Genomic DNA, 22,928 nt, shown 5'->3' with positions numbered 1-22,928 from the left:
TACCTAAAGGACAAATTGTCCTTTACTTTGCTCAAGAACAAAACATAAACATTGGAACATCTCAGAGGAGGGAGAATGCCTTCATACTTTCAGATGGTGGTGAATTATGAAGTTTTAAAACAGTTCAATAAAGGAGGGTAGGAGGACCTCCCAAGCAAGAGGAACAGTATGAGTGGTAGAATGGAAACAGAACACTCAGGATGTAAAAGATGTAAAAGACCAGGGGAGAATCAATTTGGTTTGAAAGGTAAGTGGGGTAAAGATATAAACTTTAAAAATTAGATTGAGGATATTGGCATTTCTTTCATTCATTCAATAGAAATTTATTGGATGCCCCCAGTGTGCCAGGCACTTTTGTAAGAATGGGGCTTCAGCAATTGAAAAAAAAAAACAGACAGAGAGAGAGCAGAACCCCTACTGCTACATGTTAGTGGGGTAGTGAATACCATATATAAACTAAATTGCATGATCTGCTAAAAGTGACAAGTGCTATGGGGAAAAACAACAGGATAAGTGGGATTAGGTGAGCTGGTAGGGAGGGAAGCAATATGCTATGTTAAGTAGGGTGGAAAGTGATACTGGAGCACACAATTTGAAAAGGGGAAGGACAGAGGCATCTAGAGAGCATGTCAGGCTGAGGAAATAGCATGTGCAAAGGTTCCAAGGCAGGAGCAAAGGTGGCATGTTCCCACTGCAGCAAGGAGGCCAGGGCAGCTCAGTGGGCTGAATACAGAGAGAATAGTTGGTAGGAGATGAGAGCAGAAAGGTAACGGGAGGGGAAGATTAAGGACTGTGGCTCTTAGGAGGACTTTGACTTTTATTCTGAAATTATATTGATAATGGATAATTTTTTAATTAGTGTTAAGTACCTGATTACTACATGTCTAATGGTATGCTAGAGGCTTCAGGTCATAAAGAACTGAGAATACAGAATCACACAATTCGTGCTAAGGATTTCCTACCTTTCCTTTACTCATAGAACCTCTAAACTTTTTATTTAAGTGGCATTTATGTACGTCCTTCATGTGTAAAATTGATGTAAGCAGAGCCATCTTGGTGAATGTGGGGTGCCACAACCCAGGTGTAACAAAAGCCTCTTCAATGGAAGAAGATTATCAATGAAATCATCGCCATCATCATCATCATCATCTTCATCACTGACTAAGAGAATGACAGTAGATAATTAGGTGCTAATAATGTGATATGTTCAGTGTGAAACGCTTAGAGAAGTGAAGGAATAAATTTTGATTAGAGTCACAGAGAAGATGCTCAAAAGGTGGTGGGATTTTCCACGTACCCCCTGAATGATGAATCTGTGATGGGGGGATTATCAGCCAGGGAAATACCCATGAGCAAGTCAAATGAGCTGTGTAATCTGCAAGACCCCTTGTTGAATAAGAATGGGCTGGGTGGGATAGAGGAAGAGGTTGACAGAGTCATACAAATAGAGTGGATTGGGTTTCACTCTGCAACTAGAGCCAGGATAGCAAAGGAATGGTTTGCTTTGGTAGACAGGATTAATTTGGTTACAAACCCTTGCTTAAGCAACAAATGGATTTTTTTGAGTCATGGAACTGAAAAGCCCTAAGGAACATGTTTCAGTTATGGCTGTTTTCAAGAAATCAAGACAATTAGGATTCCGTCTCTAACACTAGATTGTTCTTTCTTTCATGCTAGCTTCATTCTTTGTCAAGGAATCCTCCCACTGGGGCAAGACCAAGAGCATCAAACCGATATCCTACCAAATCTGTAACCCCATGTAAAGGGAGTCTGTCTTTTGGTCCTTACAGTTGTTTACTCAGAAGTCTGAGGACTGACTTTCACTGGACCAGTGATGGATGGTGTCCTAATCACTAATCACCGTGTGGTCAGGCCAGGGTCAAAACCTAAGAGCCAGGTCAGATGAGGAATAAGACCAGCACCCCTACCTCCCCAGAACCACTGGACTGAGGAGGTGTGGTAGTTCTTTGAACAAAATATGAAGTGCTCTTACCAGACACTGAGCATCAAATAAATTATTTTTCTGAACCTTCAAATGTCCATTACACACCATTTCAAAACAAGTTACTTTTTGGACTTTTTAACTTTCTTGGAAACTCATTCTGCCCATTCTTCCTAGTATAGTTTTTCAAAAAAATAAAATTGTAATAGCATATGAATACATTTTCTTTCTAAGGACAGTAATATATACAAATGGCTTTAGTATCTGTAGGAATATACCATCCAGGGGTAGAGAAAAAAGTAATGTTTCATCTTTTGAATTATTTAAAAGGTGGACTTATCAAGCATCATGCTGCCATGTTTTTAATTGTATCTTCATGAACTTGAACTACCTTTTGCAAGCTCATCAGTAAAGTTCTACTGAGCTCCCCTGGCTCACCAAGTTCAAAGCTACAACCCAGGTCAATTTTATTTAACGTCTACTGACAGCAGGCAGTGGGGAAACATTAAGTACCACTTAAATCTGTTACTGAATACCTCATCAGGAATATACTGGAAGAATAATCTAACTTTGACTTCATTGTAATCCATTACTACAAACTCCCTTTTGGCTCTATTTTCACACAGGTGTCTCTAGCTGTCTCATGAAAAATCCTTAGCTTTTAATATAATGAACAATTGTTCTTTCTGATTCTTGTCAATTAACATTCAAACCTAAACTCAACAGAATATTAACACAGTAGGGCCACAGTATAAAGCTGACACTGCCTAGCTCCTTGGCATAAATATAGAAGACACAGCTTAAAGAAATCCAAGGGGACTTCTAAAAGAATGTTCATGAGAGAGGACATTCACATTGGAGGACTGACATTTGGTATGAAGTTGGTTTAAAGCAAAGATTTAAGTATGTGGTTTTTACTCCCAGAGTAAAAACTCTCATGTAAATGCCTAGTCTTAAATTCCAGCTGAACCAGGGAACTGTTTTTTTTTTCAACTCTCCAACTCTCAGTTTCTGGTCAGCTGAATAGGATGAAAATGATACTATCCTAAAGGATTACTGCAAGAATTGAATGAGAAAATGTAATTAATGCCTTCATTGTGGAGCCTGATGTTGTTCAAGTTCTCAATAAATCAAAGAGATACTAAAGAAAAAGAGGTGATTTAAGAGTAAACATAGGTTACAAGGTTGTTATACATGAAATGTTCGCAGGTCCATTCTTCCTTGGGAGATGTGTAGCTGACTGTATGTCTATTTGGGAGAAAGGAAATCTCACCTCTTCATGTATGGTGACTCAAAAAAGCCAAAGTAATCTCTTTTTGGTGACTTTGTCCATTTTCTCCTTTCTTTTTTTCAGAGCTACACTTTTTTTGTTTTACTTGCCCTGAACTACTTCTGGTTGATTAAGTGCTATTTTATCTGAAGGTCTGCAAATTTTTCATTTCAATCACAGCTAAACACCATCCTTTTTTCATTTCAGCACCTATTTTTTCTCTGCACAAACCACAGCGAACCTCTTACTGGGAGGAGCATATTGGTAGTGACTAATCTACAAATTATACCATAAAGTATTATTTTCTGTTATGACACTTGTGTGTGTAAAAGCACTGATTAACCTAGGTCAGTCTATGTAACCCACATAAAACAATACTGAAAAGAGCAAGCAATAGGACAAGGAACTCTGGCGAATCAGGGATTAAAAAAAACTAGTTCCGTGATGGGCAGCTAAGGAAGAAATGCATTTATTTTTTGTTTTATGCTAGTGTTTTGTTTTTTTTTTAAATGTATGAGACTGAGCAATAGACTTTATGGGAGTCTTTTCAGGCTGGAAATATTTACTTGATCAATGTGCTTCAGACATTTTCAAGAGTGCAATTATCAAAAGACATTCCATGGAGCCTGGAAGGATTGCAAAGGATGCATTTCACAATATATGGTAGCTTCTTCCCTAAATCATCATCTTATTTAGTGATATCACCTCTTTTTCATTTGAAGAGTATTTTATATATGGGAAACCAACACTGCTAATATTATCAAGAAATTGGAGAGTTATGGACTAAAGAAGTTTATGTACATTATGTTCCTTACCAAAAGGTATTGGGCCATTCTTATCAGAAAAGAAAAAATACTGATTGTAATGAATATATGTAAATTACAAATCATTGATAATAATTTTAGAAGTTAATACTTAGATATATCCTAAGATGAAGTAACAAAAAAGTAATGCCTAGTATATTTCACATTCTGGAGCCTGAGGACATATACGCATGGAAAAGCAATTCATACCAAATTGTTTTTCAAGTGTGAAAATTCTGCTAGCCTAAAGCAATAGCGCTTCACAATCACACAGGAGAAGCAACACCCCAACACAAAACTTCTGCCCTGGAATTATTCTATAAACCTAATTCAGTTTGCTACTATGGTTTTCTTCACAAATGGGTCTTTTCCTTAAATGGTTGATACTCAGAGGCCAGCATTTGAAATCTGCTACATGTTTTTGGCTCAAACCCAAGCACTCTCTTTAGTTTATAGGCAGAATTCATTCAAATGAATTTTCCACATCCAAGAAAAGTAAAGGTGAGAAAATACAGAAAGGCCAGGGATTGAAATAAAAGAAACCCTATCCCAGAGAATGGATTCATAATTATAATAGCTCATTTTAATCACTGTGATTGTTTAATATATTATAATAATTGTCTTATCAGTCACAATCCCTTTGTTATAACCAGTGCTCATTTGGGATTTAACATTGTATAGCTCCAGTCTGTACACTTCCCTCACATATCAAGTGGCCTTAATTATGTGGGCAGTCAGACACTCTCTGGAGACAAAGATAAGGATGACTAAACATCAGGTAAGAAGGTGATGTTCGCTCCTTCCTTCTTTGTTTCGGCTCAATCCCCTGTAGCCAAAGCCGTATATGCAGCTTTCCCCATCTTCGAGACACTTTAAATGTGAAACGAGTAATTTAGCTGAAAATTTTCAGTTTTTTTTTTTTATATGCTTCATATGCTGGGTTAAAACCATTAGCATATAACAAAAATCTGAGCAGATGCAATGCAACAGATTCCTTAAGGGAATCCATATTTTTACATATTTTGTAATAAGGAAACTGTCACTCCCAGATGGTATCGAGCTAATACTGGTGGTTTGCTTGCTGATAACATATTAAAAAATAAAATTAATTGTATTCTATTTGATGACAATGAAGTCATTATCCTATGTACTGTATATACTACACTTTTAATGAAAATGGATCCAAAAGATCAGCTTCCTGAATGATTTGGTTTATTTAGTTTCTTGGCCTGGCCAGAAAAAAAAACAAAAACAAAAATTCAACTTGGATCTTAGAGTTGGAATTCCCTCACACCTGGCACCAAAATGTGCTATGGTTTATAAATGTGGTGAAGTAGAAAAAAATGCTATGCTGAATTGTTAACAATATTAGAGAGAAGCCTGGTGGTATAAATACAACACATCAGATATTTCCAATTCTACTTCCCAAAAGAGACATGTGCACTCTTGAAATCATTCTTTACTAACTTATAGTGAAGCCACCTTTCACAATTCAAGTCCTGGTTGAAAGCCGTGACCAATTACTGCAAATCATACTTACCTGGAAATAGAATAATAAGCCTTAAATTAAAATCTAATGTTGATACATACTTTGCTGTATTTGCATAGTTATTTTCCATAATAAAACAGTGCATTTTATTGATGTGTCTTTTTACCTGCAATCAACTTAGCATAGTTCCTTTCGCATGTAACTTCATTATTTGGGACTTACAATAATTAAACAATAAAATGTATCTTTACTTAGCATTCTCCACAACTCTTTCTAGATACTACATTCAAAATTATTTTTACAGATAACATGTTCTTAACTTTTACTATAGATTACCTCCTTTTATTTAAAAGCAAACAAACAAGAGGAAAAAGAAAACTCACATGACTCTATACACTGGTATCTGTCTGTCTGTCTGTCTATCTACCTACCTACCTACCTACCTACCTATTTATCTATCTATAGACTTTGTTGTGCTCAAAATCAATGCATTATGTTGGGATATTTTTGTTCGTGGGGAGCTGAGATTACAATACTGCTTGCTATATTGGTTATGGTATTTTTTTCCAAGTTAAGATTTATTTCTTGTGTAGTATCATAATGAGTGTGTTCCTCCTATTGGACAGGACTCAAATCTAGCATAATATAGAAAAATAACCATAGTAAATATGGCCAATTCTTTGGGAGATTTGAAAGCCTGGGAGTCAACTGAATATGTCTTCAGAGATCATGAGCAAAATAAATTTTTTTTTACATTTATAAACAGTATAAAGTATATGAATAATAGAATAGATTCATATACATTGAATCTATATATCATAAATGTTTTAACAGAAAGGCAATTTTTAACCCTGAATCAATATTTTTTTAATAGTTAGAAGTTACTTAGTTAACAAACAGCTATTTAGTTTGTCACAAGCTAAATTGTAGAAGATCATAATTTCTGTGTAAATATCTATGTGTCTATATGGCATAGATGCAGGTTAGAATTTATTGGAAAGTTATTTGCGATAACCTAAATAGAGCTGACTATATTCTTTCAAATCAATAGGCGTTAGATGTTGTCTCTTAAGCAAGATTTCCAGGATGACTAATGCTTGGCGTTACTGGACGATGTATACTAAGTTTTCTCATCCATAACACAGTACTCCATGGATAGTCTGTGGTAGAGCAGTGGTGTCAGACAAAAGTCATAGGCATGTAAAGATTGGAGAGACCATAGAGATCATCGTTCAGTCTTTTCCTTTTGCAGATAAGAAACTCAAGGCAGAGTTGCATCATGGTAACAGAACTGGGACAAGGAGAGTCTAAAGTTTTAATTATTGTTGAAATTTATATACATGTGGGATAGTAAAGGTCAGATAGATGTGATTCACAAAGCAACCAATTAGCAAACAGATCACAGTAGATTTCAAAATTTCAACTGACTTTAATCTTCCTAACTCATAGCAAGGTGGCTACTTTAGGAGGAGTGATCATTTCAAGGATATTTCTCTCCATTCCAGGGCTACTGAAAGGCTTTTTGTTTTGTCAAAATCACCAACAGATACAAGAGGCAAAAAGGAAGTTGATCAAAAAGAAATATAGTAATTATCATCACTAGTACCATAATTATCTATTATATGATTTTATATATAATATTACATATATATATACTGTAAAGGCTGTTCTAACATGAAATGAGATCTGGAAATTTTTGTGATATAACAGTGATTCAAATCACACTCTGAAGTCTTTTTATAGTCTTTGCACTCCATCTCAGGTCTCAAGGTATAATATAAAAGCTAACTTGAATTTAAAGGCAGAGGCTGTGTGGTATGATGGAATGGCCCTGGATTTGGATCCCAAAAAGAGGGCTTGAGTTTCAGCTGGTTTTTTTTTGTTTTGTTTTGTTTTTTAATTAATTAATTTATTTATTTTTGGCTGTGTTGGGTCTTCGTTTCTGTGCGAGGGCTTTCTCTAGTTGCGGCAAGCGGGGGCCACTCTTCATCGTGGTGCGCGGGCCTCTCACTATCGCGCCCTCTCTTGTTGCGGAGCACAAGCTCCAGACGCGCAGGCTCAGTAGTTGTGGCTCACGGGCCCAGTTACTCCGCGGCATGTGGGATCTTCCCAGACCAGGGCTCGAACCCGTGTTCCCTGCATTGGCAGGCAGATTCTCAACCACTGAGCCACCAGGGAAGCCCTTTAGCTCAGTTTTAATGGGCAAACTGTTAATGTCCAGTAACCTCAGTTTTTTCAGCTGTTAAATGGAGATAAAAATACCTGTTTTACCGACCTTTGCTCGACAGTCCAATGAGATAAGTTATGTGAAAGGGATTAGGACACTGTTAAGATTCTATACATATGTTAGGATTTATGAAAGTTACAAGTAAGCAGGTCTGGTGGGAGGGCTTTGAGGTCCATGCAGACAACGTAAAATTCCAGCCAGGACACAGAAGGCAGCTCTTTCTCCTCAGCCATGAGGAGCAGCTGCTTGCATTCCCCAGTTTGGAATGTGCAGGCTTATCAAGCAAGATTTTAACAGACTGTTTGGCACTGAGTAGAATTCTCCCAAAGACCTGGCAGGGGAATTAGTTTAAGTAATAGTATGTCAAATACTTATCAAGACAAATACTAATTGAAGTTTCAAGCAAATTAGGCTTTGCCTGGGTAATACTAGAAAGGCAACAAGTTTGTCTTCTGCAATTGATTTGTGGGAGGTCTGCCATGCCTTTCCGAAGCATAAATACCGTACCCCTTTTCAGAGTCTGCACCTGCGCACAGACTTGAAAAGCTCCTCCAATCCTCAAAGCGCTTTCTTGGGGTAGGAACGTATGACGTTAGAAGCAAAAAACACTTTGAAGGTCACTTTATGTCATAATTAAATTGAATTCAGTCGTGTTACATTCCAGCGCCACATTTTTATTGATACTCTTGGTTAGAGACACTATTTCATACTTACACATTTCTATTCATCTTTAAATCCCTTAAGACCTACTCCATAGCACTTAGTAGGCACTCAATATATATTAAATCAACCATCAAGTCACTAAGTTCATTTGTTGCATAGTAAATATTCAGCACCCTTTATGTAGCAGGCACTGGGTGAATTCAGGAAGAACCCATTTTACACTTAATTATTTTATAAATTGTGTGAATAACAAGTTTCAAAAGTACCCTCAGTCTTTCATTCCAGTCCCCCCTTTGTGAAGCTTGAGCTTCTTGTAGAAAAGTAATTTTGAAGAGTAGCCAGTGTATTGCAGAAAAGAAAAAGCTACAATTCTGAACTTGCTATTACAAAGCCATGACACCCTGGCCCAGCAGAGAAACACCTGCTTTGTCACCAAGAAAGAACACCTATATCTCCTTTAATTCACAATACACAGGCATTCCTGGGAAGGGGAGGAAAGGGAAAACTGGGCTAAAAGTGAAAAAATTGGATGCCCATTGGATACCTCTGCCACCTAGTAATTGCTCTTGTCTAAGTACTTATTCTTATAAATGGGATTTTAGGACCCTAAATCGATGGGCTATGTCTTTGGTAGTGTTTTTGTGCGAAGAAGTTTTAGTGTTCTTCACAAATTCAGTCAAGTGCTTTAGAGGTTTAAAAATATATACCTCATCCTAAGAAAACTTAATTGGAAAAGACATTTTCTTGTTCATGCCAGTGAGTTATGCAATTTGTCTAAGTCAAGAGGTCTCATGAATGTTTGTTTCAACAATTTCGAGTTGGCATTAAAATGGCTCTATGAGAATTTGCCAAGACCCCATAATAAACATTAAACATGGGATGTCTTATGTAACCACAATCCTCATGGCAGATTCCTTTTAAATATAAACGCACAGCTGGAGTTAAAAAGACACCACATCTTAAGAGAGTTCTTGATATAACTCATAAGTTAAAAAAATTAACTGCTTCCTTTTATAAATCTTTTCTCTAATGAGTAGTTATGTGCACAGGCCATAGAGAAATTAAAGTATCAGACTGCAATAGGAAAAAGAGGGAGGAAGAAAGCTCACAGATTCAAAACAATCAAACCCTTTTGTGTATTACTTTATATGTTTCAAGGTAATTTGATACATATTATCACACTTCAGGCTTCACAATAACCCTTCAAGTCAGATATTACTGTTCTCAGATAATAAGCTAAGAGAAGTAAAGATGGGATATAACCTTCTGGCTTTAACACCACTGCTTTCTTAGTCTGTCATAGCACTAAGCCAAGCCCACATGGACAGTGGTTTGGATTTAAAAGATCTTTCTGCTTAACCCCTCTGATGTCCTGACTCTCCTCACTCATTCTGGTAACTGAAGCATGAATAGTATTTTCAACCTAGGGTGTGGCTTTTCTCTTTGTGGGAAATCAACATAATAGGTTGTGAGGATTTTTAAAAATTATTCATATTTAATATTTACTTGAAAAACATCATCACCAGTAGTTTCAGCAAGGTAGGGAACATACTTTTACCTGACTGGTCCAGTGCTGAATCCACAACACAGAGAGAATTCTTAGCACTTAGCTGTGTTCCTAGAAGAAAGGATAAGAGACTGAATCTGAACATGCTCGTAATTCAACTTGGAAACGATGGTTCTCTCAGCCATCAAGTTTGTTCCTTCAAATCTGGGCTTTTCTTTTCTGCTAATTTACAACATTGGCACTGAATCAAGATAGTTTATCAATAAATAATTTGCATTTATCTTGTTTTCTTTAGTTGACCTACTGCGTAAATCTTCTCCCCATTTGATGTTTTACTTTTGAGTGGTGATAATTCATTCTCAGTAGGCTTCTGATTCTTCTAACATTTATAGCTACCCAAATATGTGGAAAAGATACAAGGTGCTTTACAATTGACAAGGCATTAGTCTCCAAAATATACAAACAGCTCATGCAGCTCAATATCAAAAAAACCAAACAACCCAATCAAAAAAATGGGCGAAGGATCTAAATAGACATTTTTCCAAAGAAGACATACAGATGGTTTAAAAGCACATGAAAAGATGCTCAACATCACTAATTGTTAGAGAAATGCAAATCAAAACTACAATGAGGTCAGAATGGCCATCATTAAAAAATCTACAAACAGTAAATGCTGGAGATGGTGTGGAGAAAAGAGAACCCTCCTACACTGTTGGTGGGAATGTAAACTGATACAGTCAATATGGAAAACAGTATGGAGCTTCCTTAAACAGTAAAAATAGAGCTACTGTATGATCCAGCAATCCCACTCCTGGGCATATACCCAGGGAAAACCATAATTTGAAAAAATACACGCACCCCAGTGTTCATTGCAGCACTATTTACAATAGACAGGACATGGAAGCAACATAAAAGTCCATCAACAGAGGAATAGAGGAATGGATAAAGAAGATGTGGTACATATATACAGTGGATTATTACTCATCCATAAAAAAGAACAAAATCATGTCATTTGCAGCAACATGGATGGACCTAGAGATTATCACACTGAGTGAAGTAAGTCAGACAAAGAAAGACAAATACTATGTGATATTGCTTATATGTGTAATCTCAAAAAAGACTACAAATGAACTTATATACAAAACAGAAATAGAGTTACAGATGTAGAAAATAAACTTATGGTTACCAGGTGGTAAGGAGGGGTGAAGGATAAATTGGGAGATTGGGACTGACATATATACACTACTATATACAAAATAAATAACAAATAAGGACCTACTGTATAGCACAGGAAACTCTACTCAATACTCTGTAATGGTCTATATGGGAAAAGAATCTAAAAAAGAGTAGATATATGTATATGTATAACAGATTCACTTTGCTGTGCACATGAAACAAACATAACATTGCAAATCAACCATACCTCAATAATTTTTTTAAAAAAATTATAAAGATTTTTTTAAAAGATACAAGGTGCTTTAGTAGACTGAACTCTCCCTGATGAGTTGCTTAGGTCACATTCAAAGTAGCAGATTTCTTTTATTAGCTTTGAGTTTTCTCACCCCAAAATATGAAGTGCAAATAAGGACATCCTAACTGGGAATATTGTACTGGCTGTCACAGTTTTAGTCTTGAGGAGCCAGTCCTGCTTTATTTAAAGCAGTGCATTATTTGAAGCACTGCTTTGTTATTACAAGCTCACATAATATTGTCTGGTTTCCTTTTAAAATATACATTGTTTATTAATCCCATCACTTGGGTTTATTTGTATTTCTGTTAATAACAATATGTACTGCATTTTTCCACAAATAATATGTGAATACGGCCTCTTTGTAAAAAAAAATATTAAAAAACTACAAATAATGCCCAAGTACTCTTTATATAACTCCCACAACCACCTCCCTCCAGGCACTGTTCCTTCAAGAGAAGCACTGATGTTAGTGTGTATATCCTTCAAGCCTTTTTCTAGGTACTGGGTTGGCCAAAAAGTTTATGGAAAAACCTGAACGAACTTTTTAGCCAACCCAATATATGCATACAATAAACCCAGACTCATGGGAAATATATAATATTGTCGTCTGACTTTTTTCTAGATTTGTTTTTAGTTTAAGAATATCTTGGTGATTTTGTCCATGGTAGCACCTGTGGTACAATTTCATCTTCTTAATTGCTTCATAATATTTCAAGGTATGGATATGCCATCTATGCCAGATAATCATCCTGCTACTGACAAATGCTTAAATTAGCATCAATTATTTCCATTATTACCAATAACTCTGCAATGAATATTCATGGATACCATTCTTAGAGTTTCCAGCTTTAGCAAATAAAAATATAGAAAGGAACGTACTTATACTAAAGCAATATTGTTGTATCCAAAATTCACATTTAATGGGCACCTTATAATTTATCTGTGACACTACTCCTTATGCAGGTGAATGAGTGCATTTTAGACTAGATATCAAAAAATGGAATGGTTAGGTAAATGACACTTGGTTTCTTCAATTTTATAAGTTTGGTCTCTGTCTTCCTGAATCATAACACCAATTGATACTTTGTTGTATATTTCCTAACCTCAAGAATTGAAAAGTAGTTAGATTTACAGTTTAATTGCTTTTTGGTGATATGTATGTCTACAAAGATATGTCGACATATATATATCACTAAAAAAGCAATTTACATATATGTAATTAAAATATATATCATGAAAAGCATGCATATCTTAAGTACACAGCCTGATCTTGCTTTAAAACTGAACATGTCTATACAACCAACCCACAGATGGAGAAATAGGGTGTTACCCTTCCCTCTTCCAGTCACTAATAACCCTCTCCCCAATACACAAACACACCAGAGTGCAATCAGTATTCTGACTTCTAACAGCTTAGATTACTTTTGATGTTTTCTTTTTTTGGGTTTACTTCTTGACATAAATGGAACCATAGTATATGTAGTCTTATGTGTCTGGCTTTTTCCTCTCAACATTGTGTTTGTGAGATTCATCCATATGTGTAGTTTTCATTCATTTTCATTGTTATATGGTATTTATCTAATTTTGATCTTTCTGTGAAAAACACATAAAAGATTATAACTTTTCCTCTGAGTACCACTTTGGCCTCATTCCAAAGACTTGTGTCAGGTAGTGATTTCATTTGTTCCTAAAGCAATTCTAAATTATGTTTTAGATATTGTCTTTAATCCAATAATTATTTAGAATTGAATATTTTTTTCATGAATGGGCTTTAGACTCCCTTCTTTCTCCTTTTTGTTGATCAGGATCTAATTTTTCTTGGTGCATATTTCTTTTTATCAATTTCAAAATATTACTCTTTCACCCTTTCAAAATCTTAAATTCTAATTTTTTATGAGGTAAGTATTGCTATTCCTAGGATGTGTATAGTTGGTGTATAGTTGGATTTTATTTCATTACCCAGTTTTAATCTCTCCCTCCAAGTAGGTGAATTTAGCCTATTCACTCATTTTATGAGTACTGATTTTGAAATATTTTAATTCTATTTTAGTAACTACAGAGAAAATTAAGAAACAAATATATTTTTACACAAATTTTAGAGTTAATCTAGCCAAATCTTCTCCCTGAATCAATCAAGACTCTTGGCCCAAATTTATATGCTAGATTTTTATTTCTACCCACCTATCCTCTTGATGTTCTCTTTTTAATTCTAGGACATTATTGTTTCTTCAACAATTACTATTTACTTACACTTAGATTTCTTTAATATCCATTGCTTCCTATATATCAAATCTTCTTTTGAGCTCCATTTGTGTTCTTATTGAGTATATCTTCTACTGTTTCTTCAAAGAGGACCTATGAATATTACTTATAGATACATGTTTTCCTGGTATTGTTTCATTTTACTTTGCCCTCATATTTGAGAAATAATTTATCAGGATTTAAAATAATAAGCTCCAAATTATATTCCTTGGGGACTATGAAGATATTTATCCATTCCCTTCTTGTATTTAGTGATCTGATTAAAGTTTGATATCAAGCAAATTCTTTTGCATTCTAAGATGCTTTATGTGCTTTTGCCTTATTGAAACTTTTAGCTTTTTTCTTTTAATTGGTACTCTAAAATTTCACCAAATGTATTTAGGTGCATGAATGTTTTCTTTGTTTGGAAAGGAATTGCTTATTCATTTAGCTTGGCACTCAATGCCCTTTTTCAAACTGGAGATTCATGTATTGCTTCAGTTCTGGGTCAATTTTTCTATCATTATCTTACCATTCCCTAACTTTAATTCTCTGTAGGTTCTCTTTCTGCAATTCCTATTATATGGAAGTCAGAAATACTAGAACTATCCTCATTAAATCCTAATTTGTTTTGTATTTTCCATCTTTTAAACCTTTGTTTGCTACTTTTGAGAAGAATTAGTTCACTTCTATCTTTTAACTACAAAATAATCTGAGATTGTTGTGTTTATTTCAGTGCTCACTTTTTCATTTCTGAGATCTATTGTTGTGATATAATAGGAAAACATTTTACATTTCTTGATGCATTTGTACTCTAAAGTCTTATTTCCCCTGCTTTCTGAGATGGTCAAGTGTAAGTTTTTCCACTTGTTGCATTTTTTCTATACCTGTGATTGTTTTTTAAATTTAGCAATGTTTGATGTTTTGGTTTTGTCCTTATTTTGGTTTTTGCCAGGTTTTGAAGGCAGGTGGTAAGACATAGGACCTGCTGCACTTTTGCACTTCAAATTAATTATTTTCTTTTTATGATAAATCTATCACTGTGTCTGATGAGCTTCGAGTTTCAAGATCTGACACTTATTATGTAAAATGTTCACATTAGAATGATTAGCTTACCCATTTAAAAAGATGCCATGTTTTGGCTTTTAATATAAGGTTAAAGGCATTCCTTCTCACCTTAACCTTCTTTTTTTTTTTTTCTACAATTTAAAAAGCATTTCTTCTTACTAGGATTAGATAATAATTACAGTCATTCTGTATCTTCTAGTTAGGAATCCTTGGAAAATTATGTGTTGAGTTTTGGGGGCAGGGGGCAGTTTTCCCAAATGTGTCTTCTGAGACCATCGGAAAAGATACTGATTCCTGAGCCCATCTTTTAGAAGTTCTCATATGGGTAGTCCAGAGAGATTATTTTTATTCATAGGTGTCCCACATAAATAATCTTACAACCTGGCAAATTTGGGATAAGCAATACTCTTAGAACAGGGGCAGAAAGCCACAGAACCTGAATACTCATTCTTTTGGGGCTGGGACACATTTCATTTGGCCAGAATGATGAGATTACATTGAAGTTTCATCTCAGGTAAAGTTCTGGGTCCTTGTTGGACAAACACTTAGACATCTGCTGAATGTGCTATTTTAATCCCTAATTGGTGAGGTTTACTGTGTTTTGTGGCACTTGTGATTCAAAATCATGTTTCTGATGCTTCACAGAGAAGGTATGCAGTGCTAAACCACTTCCACCTGCTAAAGTAGGTTGTATTTTAAGCAGGGTTAACTGAAGTACACCATTTGGAAATAGTTTGCAGAAATGCTTCAGTTCTCTCAGGGTGGGGAGGCAGCCTATGTGCTTTGTAGTTTCTTGAGTGTTTCCAGGCTTAAACTTGATCTCTAAGTCAATCAACAAGGGAAAGTAGACTGGATATCAGTTTTACTAATCTGAACAATTTTTGAACATTGTAGAGTTGTGTTGCCATTTTGATATCACCCCAAACTAGTTTTAGTGTAGAATTTTATAACATACTGCGTAATATTGTGTCATTCTCAAAGGCTGATTGCCTTGAGAGGGAGCAGAAGCTAATAGCTAATTTCAGCTAAAGCTGATAAAGATAGTGGTAGAAATGGCTTGAATCATGATAGTCAAATCCTGTAGTAAAAAGCTCCCTTTCCACAGTTTATCCTTATCAAGATGGGAGATAGGCAAATGTCAAATAGTTTGAAGCTTTAATTTGTTTAAAGCAGGAGTCAAAACTTGACTTCTGTGCAGGTTATTTATTTGCTTGTTTGTTTACATGTTGGGTGGGGATGAGAAGGGAAGGGAAGGAGAGGATATTCAAATTCCCTGGGATATGCATGCTGGCAATGGAAATATTGTAACTAAGTCATGTTGTATTCAGCACATGTATTTATTTAACATTAATCAATTAATTTTCAAAGTCATGACACATGAGTTACTATTTGTTAGTTGTTTGTGTAACATTTTCTATATTTTATGGAAATAAAGAAAAAAGAGGAGTAGTGGGGCTTCCCTGGTGGCGCAGTGATTGAGAATCTGCCTGCCAATGCAGGGGACACGGGTTCAAGCCCTGGTCTGGGAGGATCCCACATGCCGAGGAGCAACTAGGCCCGTGAGCCACAATTACTGAGCCTGCGCGTCTGGAGCCTGTGCTCCGCAACAAGAGAGGCCACGATGGTGAGGCCCACGCACCGCGATGAAGAGTGGCCCCCGCTTGCCACAACTAGAGAAAGCCCTCGCACAGAAACGAAGACCCAACACAGCCATAAATAAAATAAAAAAATTTTTAAAAAAATTAAGAGATTTTAAAAAAAAAAAAAAAAAAAAAAGAGGAGTAGTTATGGGGAGAAAGTGGAAATACTAGTTTTAAGGGAAAAGAAGTTTAATTTAAACTAACTTTAGGTTGAATCAAAGGTTTTCCCTCTCCCCAATGGAATGATATTACAATCTCTGCTGGTGTAGATCAGACCTGAAAACTGGAGAAGGGCTCATCAGGTAATCCTGGAACCCTGGTCCAGGCTTCAGAAACAAAGGTCCCAAGGTTGTGACTTTAAAGGACTTTGATGTCTCTGAAAAATTAAGTTTAATAATTATACCATCATTAATTATAGTGATAAATAATATCATTAAATACATTAAAAATTATAATAAGACATTCATGCTTACAGTAAGAAATTGAATAGCTAAGGAAAAATAGAAAAATATCATCCTAAGTAACTTTGGGGCTCAGGCTGGTATATTACCCTACAGTGTGTTTCCTATGCACATTTCTATTAGAATTATTTTCTTACTAATATCAGAAAAGCCATCACTAACTGACATTGACTTAGGTGCCCCATGTCCCTGACTAAGGAAAAACAAAACAAAGCAAAATGAGGAATGAGAGTGATAAGGCTTGATTCAGGACTCAGATGACTAGGACCCAGTCTTCTCTCCAGTGTCCTCTGCTTGCCCAGAAATGCCCACATTCTCACACAGGTCCCTCCCTTAATGGACCAACATGGCTGCTGAGTTCAAAGAGCTTTCCACCTTTAGGATGACTTTATAGTGGTGAAATGTTTATATTGAATAATGCTTAGAAAAGGCTTTTTTTCTTTTTTTAAGTTGGAGGGAGAAATGGATATGAATTCTGCTCTCTGAGTAAGAAGTATCTTCTCTCACCTGAAACACTCTTACAGGTGACAGTGCTCAGTGAAACCTAAAGTCACAATTGTTGGAATTACTTGCTTTTTAAATTTCAGTTGTCACATCAGGATGCTCATTTGCAGGAGGAATCCTTTACTTAGTGGCATTTACTCTTCCCTCTTTCTTTGAGGAATAATCATAGTAAACTGATGATGACAAAAGCAGTTAATCATTTCTGTGGTTTTAAATAGTTTTTCTCAGCCTGTAAAGACAAGAGAGCTCTGAGCTTCCAAAAACTGAGGGCTCAGGAACTCAATGTTAGACCTTATGTGTGTTAGTTTCTTGAAGCACAAGTGGGAATGATAAAACCAACAGGCCAGGGCTGTGCTGGAGATTGAAATAATGCTAACATAGTGAAGATTCAAATGCTTTTCGCATTGTTCAAGAGCCATAAAAAATTATGAAATCATTTTAGATGACACAGAGCACATCTACTAATCTTAGGTATAAAGACTTTTCTTTCTGAACATAGCAGGTAGCCACTTTTTAGTATTGAAGTATTTTGGTCTATAACTTGCACAAAATTTCGTTAAAATTCATTACAAATCACAAAACGTAATTCCACTGGGAAATTTGGGCTGTTGCTTATCTTTCTGGGTTCATGGTCAAGATCTCAATCACAATAAGTTTATGTTGCCTTTCTACAGTACAACACAATCTGGTGTTGTGGGAAAAATGCCAGACCAGATGTCATAAACCAGAGCTACTTGTATGACCTGGGACTTTATGAAACATCTCTGGAGCTCATTGTCCTCATCTGTAAAATGGGAGGGTGGCACTACAGAGTCACTTATGTCACTTTCTCTTCTAGGGTTCTATTACTCTATAGACAATCCTTGATTTACAATGGTTCTACTTAACAATTTTTTGACTTTACTATGATACAAAAGCAATATGCAGGGCTTCCCTGGTGGCGCAGTGGTTGAGAATCTGCCTGCTAATGCAGGGAACACGGGTTCGAGCCCTGGTCTGGGAGGATCCCACATGCCGCGGAGCGGCTGGGCCCGTGAGCCACAGTTACTGAGCCTGCGTGTCTGGAGCCTGTGCTCCGCAACAAGAGAGGCCGCGATAGTGAGAGGCCCGCACACAGCGATGAAGAGTGGCCCCCACTTGCCACAACTAGTGAAAGCCCTCGCACAGAAACGAAGACCCAACATAGACATAAATTAAAAATAAATAAATAAATAAAAATTTAAAAAAAAAAAAAGCAATATGCTTTCAGTAGAAACCAAACTTTGAATTTTGAATTTTGATCTTTTCTCAAGCTGGCAAGATGTGATACGTTATATTTGAACTGGAACCACCAGATGATTCTTCCTAAACAAAATATAAGTATTAAACTTTGAGGGAAATTATGATTACAATATCACTAATCCCTATTTAATTCCAAGCACAGGGTGCTACTGCATTTTAAAAATCTTTTCCACTCTCATTATTACCACTACCTTTATTATTATTGTTCTTATATAACATTTATTGAGCACTAACTGTGTGCTTTGCACCCTTCTAGTTACCTTATCTCATCTAATCCTCACAATAGCATTCCGAAGTAGATACTATTACTAACCTCATTTCATCGTTTAGGAAACTGAGGATTAGGGAGTTTAGAAAACATACCCAAGATCATAGAGCCGTTAAACTGCTCCAGGAGGAGTCAAATGCAGTGCTTATCGTCATCAGACTTGAGTTTATATTTCCAAGCTTTTAAAAGTTGAAGGAAACCAGTGTTCCTTGAGTGCTGCTATATACCAGTAATTTTATATTCAATGTCAGTTATTGGATTAAAATTATATTACACTGCCTTAGTCTGTTCGGGCTGCTGTAACACAATTACCATAGACTGGATAGCTTATACACAACAGTAATTTATTTCTCACAGTTTGATGGCTGAGAAGTCCAAGATCAAGGAGCTGGCAATTTCAGTGCCTTGTGAGGGCCCGCTCTGATTCATAGATGGTGTCTTGGCACTGTGTCCTCACATGGAGAGATGGAGGAGAGAGCTCTCTGGGGTCTCTTTTATAAGGGCACTAATCCCTTTCATGAGGTCTCTACCCCCATGACCTAATCATCTCTCAAAGGCCCCCATCTCCTAATGCCAACATGCTGGAGATTATGTTTCAAAATTAATTTGGGGGGACATAAACATTTAGTCTACAGCAAATACTAAATCAAGTTTGGAGAAAGGAAACACACAAAGTACCTACAATTTACCAAACAGTGGAAAATTTTGTTTTCCTTTTATATACTCCCTTAGTCTTTATTAATATACGTGTAAATTTATAAAATTATAATTACATTGCCTATATCATATTTTGCTTTTTTTTCACTTAGTGTCACACTGTAAACATTTACTGTGGCAACATGGTTGCTATATTTTTTTCCAGCTTTATTGAGAAATAATTGGCGTACATCCTTAAAGTTAAACTGTGTAAGTTTAAGAGTCACAGCATAATGGTTTGATTTATATATATTGTGAAGTGATTATCACAATAGGTTTAGTTAACATCCTCCATCTCACGCAGATAGAATAAAAAGAAAAGAAAAATAATTCTCCCTGTGATGAGAACTCTTAGGATCTACTCTCTTAACAAGTTCTGTATATATTATATAGCAGTGTTACCTATGGTCACCATGTATATTACACCCCTAGTACTCATTTATCTTACAAATGGAAGTTTGTACCTTTTGACTGCCTTCATCTGATCCCCACTCCCCTCACCCCCTGCCTCTGGCAACCACAAATCTGATCTCTTTTTCTATAAGTTTGGTGGTTTTGTTTTTGTTTTTGGAGATTCCACATATAAATGAGATCGTACAGTATTTGTCTTTCTCTGGTTGACATTTCACTCAGCATAATGCCTTCAAGGCCCATCCATGTTGTTGCAAATGGTAGGATTTTCTCTTTTATATGGCTGAGTTATATGTATATACATATACATATATATTTATATATCTCACAACTTCTTTATCCATTCATCCACTGATGGACAATAAGTTTTTTAAATTATTTTTAAAAGGTGAAAATAAGTTCATTAAAGAATTTGTGGAGCCATTCATTTATTGTCGGACATTTGATAACAAGTATAGTTTCAATATAAAATACACTGAAACTTTAATTATAAATTTATTCTCAAAGTTTAATATGTAACTGCTCTGTGAATTCTTTTGATCTATATTTGCCTACATTATTTTCATAAAAGTATAAACAAGTAATAAAAATACCTTTAAAGCCCATTACATATTTTTCTATTTTAAACATTTGACTTATAATTTTTAAAATCCATAGTGTTTTTTTTTTTTTTAATTAATTAATTAATTAATTTATGGCTGTGTTGGGTCTTCGTTTCTGTGCGAGGGCTTTCTCTAGTTGTGGCAAGCGGGGGCTACTCTTCATCACGGTGCGTGGGCCTCTCACTATCGCGGCCTCTCTTGTTGCGGAGCACAGGCTCCACACGCGCAGGCTCAGTAGTTGTGGCTCACGGGCCCAGTTGCTCCGCGGCATGTGGGATCTTCCCAGACCAGGGCTCGAACCCCTTGTCCCCTGCATTGGTAGGCAGATTTTCAACCACTGCGCCACCAGGGAAGCCCTAAAATCCATAGTTTTAACAAAATTTTTTTTTAAATCCAAGATAATAGTCTCCAACCATTGACAGACTGTAGTTCTTTGATCTGTAATCCATGGACTGCATACATTTGGGTTTAGTAAGAGAAGCCAATAACTTAGAAAATGACAAACGCTAAAAATTTTACTATTATATTTTGACCAAACTGAATTTATATTACATATTATTATATATTATACATAATATAATCATAATAAAATATATTATTTAATAGTATTATATAATAATATACAATAATATATAACAATGGTATTATATAGTAATGTATTACATATTATTATATAATATATATTTTTATATACTATGCTAATAATATGAATGTATATACTAATCTTTTTCTTCATCAGTTCTAGATTTAAAGTCATAGCTATGAAAATTTCCCCATCATCCATGTTATAAAGTCATTCAACCATGTTTTCCTCAAGTACATCATTCATGTAGAATTTATCCTGTCATAAGTTCTGAGGAATAGATCTAATCCTAAAGGCTATCTGGACATCCCAAGACATCTTTTAGATAAAATTCATTTCTTTCCTATTTAATTTTGATGTCACAGTTTATTGTGCAATAAATTTCCATATACAATTAGCTTTCTGTCTGTTGTCTATTCTCTTACTTTGGTTGCCTATTAGTATAACAATTCCATATTACTTTAATATAAAGTGTGTATAATATGGTTTGATGCCTGGGAAAGCTTCCTCCTTTCCATTTTTTTTTTGTTGTTTGTTTAGTCTTTAAATAAAATTTACAACAAATCTGTCATTGGAAAAAAATGTGATATTTTTAATTGAAATAGGATTAAATTTCCAACTTAACTTATGAGGAACTGACATCTTTATGAATATCCTATCCAACAGGCATAAAGCTTCAGTTAAGCAAGATGAATAAGCTCTAGCGGTCTGCTGTACAACATTGTACTATAGTCAGCAGTAATGTATTGTACACTTAAAAATGGTTAAGAGGGGAGATCTCATGTTAACTGTTCTTGCTAAATAAAAGTAAATATGTATATATATATGCTTTATATCTTTAAAGGGTTTTTGAAACTTTTCTTAGATTCTGAACATAAAAACAGAAATTCTTTAAATGTAAGAATCAAATTGAAAACATTTCTAATGGATAGTAACTTTGTTTATGGTGGTCTAAAACTATAAATGCCTTTACAATGTCACAAGATTAGCTTCATCATCCACATACAATTTCAAAACAAACAGGCAATGTCATCTGCCATTTTAGATCATGAATGTAATCTCTGAAAGTTTTGTTTCTTTTGTGAATTTGTGGCTCTTCAAGCATTATTGGAACATAATTTAATAAACCCACCACATATAATATCCTCAGGTATCTAATGACTTTGCTAATTATTTATTTGCTGAACAGTCTAAAATGTCTCCCTCTTGCGTAACCAATGTTAAGGCTGTAAATCAATCAACCAGTACAAGCAAACTTACTTTTAAACTTGATTTACCTGAGGAGAGTGGAGAAAGCACCTTAAAAATGGACCTTCTAATAAGTTGTAATGTAAATCAGCATGAGTTTATAAGCTAGCATCATTAATTATCTTTTTTTAACAATAGCAGGTTGGTTGGAGAATCATAGATCTTCATTTATAAGACAGAGTGGTATAACAATATTATATGAAATAGCATGATTTATTGAACTTGGGAGTTTCAGTAAAAGGCTGAATGGCTTTCAAATCCAGTAAGAACTGTCTCTTTGATTGTCACGTTTGATCTAGTGTGAACTGTCACTGTTTCCTGCCAAGAAAATATGTAATAAAATTTCTGCAAAACCTCTATGGCTTCCTGTCTATCACTGAGCTTTGTGAATCATTTATTCCCACTCTCTCCTTAAAAATGTGTGTGAACCAGGATGCTTCCTAGTATTTCCTGACTGGCTGCCTTGTGGAGAAAAATATAGAAAGACTTAAACTTCACAATTGCCAATAATGAGCAATCATTACTCAAATTACTCCAAGCACTGATTAGGTTT

General features: G+C 35.4%; 1 long non-coding RNA gene across 1 annotated transcript in view; it reads right to left on the bottom strand.

The window, feature by feature from the left end:
* Positions 1-22,928, bottom strand: part of LOC309654484 — a 90,206-nt gene that overhangs the window by 53,471 nt on the left and 13,807 nt on the right. Inside the window, exon 2 of the long non-coding RNA XR_014260287.1 lies at positions 9,953-10,012. This is a non-coding gene — a long non-coding RNA (uncharacterized lncRNA). The remainder of the gene's footprint in view (positions 1-9,952; positions 10,013-22,928) is intronic.

This window comes from Balaenoptera physalus (assembly GCF_965194825.1).
Source record: "Balaenoptera physalus genome assembly, chromosome: 2".
Classification (NCBI taxonomy): domain Eukaryota; kingdom Metazoa; phylum Chordata; class Mammalia; order Artiodactyla; family Balaenopteridae; genus Balaenoptera; species Balaenoptera physalus.
Note: the sequence above shows the minus strand (reverse complement) of the source record. Positions and strands in the feature narration are given on the sequence as shown.